Source organism: Lycium barbarum, chromosome 8, assembly GCF_019175385.1.
Source record: "Lycium barbarum isolate Lr01 chromosome 8, ASM1917538v2, whole genome shotgun sequence".
In the NCBI taxonomy this organism is placed as follows: Eukaryota; Viridiplantae; Streptophyta; class Magnoliopsida; order Solanales; family Solanaceae; genus Lycium; species Lycium barbarum.
Window position 1 is genome coordinate 4,624,531 of NC_083344.1, and position 5,730 is coordinate 4,630,260.

Consider the following 5,730-nt stretch of genomic DNA (forward strand, 5'->3'; position numbering starts at 1 on the left):
TGTCCGGGTCTCTTTGAGTCCCGACTAATTCCGGGGGTGCACAGGCCCTCGGCAAGGAGTTTCCTGCAAGTGCACCACGGGTAATTCAGGGTTTTACCCCAATCCGATGGCCCTCGGAAATTGTTTGCACCCAGTGGGTTTCGAACTTGAGACCTTGAAAGGGACCACCCAAGGCTCAAGCCAATTACCACCAGGCCAACCCCTGAGGGTTAATTTTTTTTTTATTTTTTTTTACGAGGGATAATTTACGAGGAATTCACAGAGATTTAGGGTGTGTTTGGTATGACGGAAATCCTATTTTTCCTTGTTTGGTTGCACTAAATATCTTTAAAAAAAAAAAAAATTTAAGATATTTAGTGCAATCAAACAAGGAAAAATAGGATTTTTGTCATACCAAACACACCCTAAATCTCCGTGAATTCCTCGTAAATTATTCTTTTTTTTCCTTTCAAAAACTGTAAAAGGTCTTTTCTTTTTCTTCCTTTTTTGTTTTTTATCTGTTTCTCTGCAAATTGAATGGCCCTCAGGAGTAAGGTCTCTCTTCTGTCTCCCCCTTTGTTGAATACAGGTGTTTATGTTTCTCAGCATGAATTTTTATGTTTTATGGACTTTCATCAGTTATGGCTTTTCATAATTAAATGAATAACTTTTGTTAGTATTATTAGTAATCACGTAGTTTCTTTTTCTTCAGTGTTTATTACTATCCGCTGCTTCATTTGATCTGTATCATGCTTTTTTGTTTTCTTATTTTATTGCAATCCTGCTTTGATTTCTTCTTTTCTTTTGAGCTGAGGGTCTATCGGAAACAACCTCTCTACCCGTACATCCTACCCTCCCCACACCCCACCTTGTGAAAACTGCAAATCGCAACTACATTTGAATGAATACAACTCTGGTGTGTGTGTGTGTTGGTTTTCCTTGTAAGCTGCTGCTTGTCTTATTCGCATTGATTGATGCTATGCTACTGGAAAATATCGCTTTCTAAGGGTGGGGGGTAGGAGGTAGGCAGGGGGTAGGTGGGGTGAGGGTGGTGGGGGGCTGTGGGGTTGGGTTGGTGGTGGGGGGGGGAATAGGAGATGGGTTGGGTGGTGGGTAGGGGGTGGTGGTGGAAGTAGGGGTAGGGGAGGGGGTGTGGGTGGTAGTTTGGGGTGGGGAATGTAGGGTGTTGATGGATAGTGCGGGGGTGGGTTGGGGATGCGATGTGTTTTTATTGATCCGGAAAATGTTTTCTCTCAAAATTTGAAGGAATACATTTTCTCTAGTTTTGAGGAAAACATTTCCAAGATGTTTAGTGCAACCAAACAAGGGAAAATAGGAGAACGTTTTTCCGTCATACCAAACACACCCTAAATCCCTGTTAATTCCTCCTCAATTTTTGTGTTTTTCCTTTCAAAAACTGTAAAAGGTCTTTTCTTTTTCTTCCTTTTCTGTTTTCTTATCTGACCCCCAAGAGTAAGGTCTCTCTTCTGTCTCCCTTTTTGTTGAATACAGGTGTTTATGTTTCTCGGCGTGAATTATAATGTTTTATGGATTTTCATCGGTTATGGCTTTTGAGAGTTAAATGAATTAACATTGTTAGTATTATTAGTAATCGCGTAGTTTCTTTTTCTTCGGTGTTTATTGCTATCTATTTTGTTGCAATCCTGCTTCGATTTCTTCCTTTCTTTTGAGCTGACGGTCTATCGAACTTCTTCTCTACCCCACAAAGCTAAGGGTAAGGTCTGCGTACATCCTACCCTCCTCAGACCTCACCTTGTGGGATTACATTGGGTATGTTATTGTTGTTATTTGAAAAAACAATTGAGTTAGGGTATATTCATGTATCAGATTTAAGGTGTTCGTGTTAATGTTTGTAAGAGCTACCTTTTGAGTTCAGACTACACTGGAGCTCCATCAACTATACCAAATTGCAACTGAAGCAGTTTTAGTCCATGGAAATGCAGAAGAAAATCATGGCGAGAGGAGTCCGACTCAGTGATTTGCCCGACTCGATTCTAATTCACATACTCTCTATGTTGCCTGACGGTGGTAAATAAGTTGTTAGAACCAGTGTATTATCTAAAAGATGGTTGTCTCTTTGGAAATCCGTTACGGTATCACTTGATTTTGACTTCCCTACTACTGACAGCGAAAACGCCACTCTTGATTACCTAGCTTCCATACACAGAGAACTTTATTATTGGAAGTCTTCCCACAAAATCCGGAGATTTAGTGTATAGCGCCTTAGTTACAAGGAACGTTATGCTAAAGATGTTGATTTATGGGTACACTTTGCTACTAAACTTGCTAATGTTGAGCATTTTGAACTTGGATTTCGCTCAGAAAGTCAGCCAAAATATGAGCTTCCTCAGTTTGCTTATAAATATGTGTTGTTGAGGAATTTGGCTCTAGGTAACTGTCAGTTAAACCCTACTGGTAGTGTTAATTGGACTAGTCTCGTTTCTCTTTCAATTGGTGACGTGGAATTGACGGAGGGTATCATGCAAAAGGTATTATCAGGCTGTCCTAACCTGGAGTGCTTGGAACTGGATGATGTTTCGGGCATACATCATTTGGAAATCAGCTCTGTGAAGCTGAGAGAATTGACCATACAAGACTACTTCGATGACCTTTGGCTCGTAGCCCCGTATATACAAAAATTGGAACTTTCGGGGTTCTGCTGTGAGATACGAATAAGACAGAGAGATGTGGTATCACTTGTTACTGCAATGCTTCATTTATATTTCGAAAACAACTTGGAGAAGAAACTTAGTTGAAGGAACTTCTTCATAGTGTTGCCCATGTCGAGAATCTTAAATTGGGTACCTACTGCATCGAGGTTTGTTCATACTCTTCACTATCCAAAATTCAGAATCTTTTTTATGGACTTTTTATTAGCTATCGAAACCATCACTTTAGTAACATTAGCAGTGCCACTACTTAGGATAATCTAAGTAATTGGATGATCAACTATGAGAATCGATAAGGAGTTTGCAATTTGTATAACATGTAAAATTTGGATTGATTTACATTGACCATACTCTTTAATTCTTGTTGATGGGCTTTCCCAAGTATTTAGAGGTCCATCTTTGGATTCTCAAAGCAACCATGAACACTTTGATGTGGCAAAACGCAGTCGTATAGTCCCAGTTGTTTTTATGAATTATCCAACAATTTGCATTTCATTTATTAAGTATGTCATATTTCCTTGTTTTGACATATTCTGGTTTGTCTATTTTGTTTACAAGTGCCTGTCTATCTTGGAGTTGAAAGGGTGGCAGTTTCCACCATCAAGCCGGAAATTCTTAGAACTTACAGTAGCCTTTGAACAGTTGGACTTCCCTGGAATTTGCAGCTTTCTACAGAGCTCATTGGATCTTGAGACATTGGTCATTCACTGGTACGATAACAGACCAAGAGTAAGTTTCTTTCAGACCTTTATTTTTGTTACTTCATGTTATTCATATCAAACAACTATTAGTGGAGGAAGAAGATGGTATATATCAACATTTCTGATCTTAAGTACGTCAGGAAAAAACATCATAATTTCTTCTTAATTTAAACCACCTATATTTTATAGGTATTGGTGAAATGTTACAATGAGGGGGACTTGACTGCTTTACCTTTTCAAAAATGGTAAAGACTTTTTTTGATGACATGGGAACCCGCAGCCGCTAGCCTTCGGGTGCGCATAGGGTAAACCCAGCTCCTGTGCAATAGCTCGCAAACCACACAGAAGAGGTGACCCACACTAGGCAAGCCCGGTGCGACGAGCTCGACCCAGAAGGCAAATCCCCTACTGTCGTAGGCAGGGGGTTTCGAACCTGAGACCTCCATTATGAGAGTCCCAATGCTCAACCAACTGAGCCACCCTTGCGGGTTTTCAAAAATGGTAAGACTTGAACTTGTTTAGTCCTCAAGTATAGAGAGATTAAGGAGTTAAGCCTCTAAATGTGTAAGACTTGAACTGGTTCAGTATTTGACAAAAGTGTACGAAATAATGCATAAGCAAAAAGCGGGTTTCTGTATTGGAGGACTCCCATTTGCAATTTGAAACAAAACTAGCATAAGTACTTAATGAGCTTCACAACAATATCTTCTAACTTGTGGAATCTGCTCCCATGTACATTATTTCATAAGAACTAAAAAAGAGAAAAACCATGTGAGCGGAAAGAAGGATCAAACCGGGAAGTTCTTATTGCATTATTGGAGATAAACTTTGGGTTTCCTTTCGAAGTCAAAAGGAAGGGAGCTTCCACTTGTCAAGGCTTAATTTCGCTATAGCTTCTCTTGTTACTGAGTTAATGCTGAAAATGTTATTCTCTGTATCCATAGATGACTGTATCTAGCTAAAGAATCACCCAAACCATTGGCTTCTCCGTAACAGTGTGTCACCTCGACTTATGAATCAATTCTTTTATCTTTTCAATAATAGTGTCATATTGCCAAGAACGTTTTGTAACTCGCTTGACAACATTCACAATAAGTAAGAGTCAGCTTCCTCCGAAATGTTGCTGATACCATGTTCAAGAAACCATTTAAGCCCATAGGAGAGTACAAACGCTTCAGCCGTATTTTTTGTTCAAATTCTGCTTTTCTAGTCTCAAAAGTTGATTATCTCTCTTTGTTAAATCTGCTTCCGCTCCGTGCTTATTATTCCTTTTTGTTGTAAGACATTCAGAAGAACTTTTTAGTTCTCTCAATCCATTTTCCTTCATAAAATAGTTCAGCTTGCATTGCTTTGACAGGAATTTCATGTTGGCCACTATCAAAATTGATTCTATGAGTAAACTTTTTTGTAGTTGTTGGAAAAAGATGTTTAACAAGGGATCGTACTCACCTTCATGAGGGGATAAATGATCAGATACTTTGAAACTTTTTTTTTTTTTTTTTTGCATGTACCACATTGTAACATTTGCTAAGGACTTGAGACTATCCTCGAATTTAAAATTTCATCGCCTTTTTATTTTATCCACAATCAATTCCTTGGCTTCCTACTTCCATCTAAGGAGAATAGCCGGTTAATATAGCAGATTCTTTCCTCAGGACCTGTTGTCAAGGTACACAAATGAGGATGAACAGACCAGGAGGTTTGAGACACATAATTTTAACTGCTCGTTTCCACATCTGAAGACCGTTAAGATCATTAACTTTTATGGATCTGTGCTGCCATTGGTGAAATATTTGCTCAAGCATGCAACTGTGCTAGAAAAGTTTGTCATTGTTGCCGCATTCGAAAAGACGGATTATGAGAGTGATGCATCTCCGGATTATGTTGAAATGGCACAGGAGCTCCTAAGTTTTCCAAGATCCTCTCCGCACGCTTCAGTTATCTTTTCTTTTTGATAACCTTTGGCCCCTATTATTTGTATTAATCGCGACGTACTTAACATCTGTTACTTTATTTTTGAAACTGGTTTGAGCTGATAGACTGATAGACAAGGCTTGGACTATACTTGTCGTACCCAAGTAGTTATTAGTAGTTCCTCATGTCCAAGTAACAAGGTCTTCATTCTCTAATCATCATCTAAGAAAACTTGTTCTAAATTTTTTGTGATTTCAGTTCATATTGCTGAATCCTGATCATGCTTTTATATTATGAAAATATAAGTTTGAAAATCATTTCCCTTGAACTGTGCTTCAAGATTCGTTGCTTGTCCAAGCACTTGTTTCTTTCGCATATGTTATTTTAATTGGTGGAAAAGAAACTTTAACATTCTTAAATTCCTCTGCGACCTTTTCGCACAAGTA

General features: G+C 38.7%; 1 pseudogene; it reads left to right on the top strand.

Annotated features, from left to right (window-relative positions):
- The first annotated feature begins 367 nt into the window (after positions 1 to 367).
- On the top strand, positions 368 to 5,526 carry LOC132605769 (F-box protein At5g03100-like; annotated as a pseudogene).
- Positions 5,527 to 5,730: the final 204 nt, after the last annotated feature.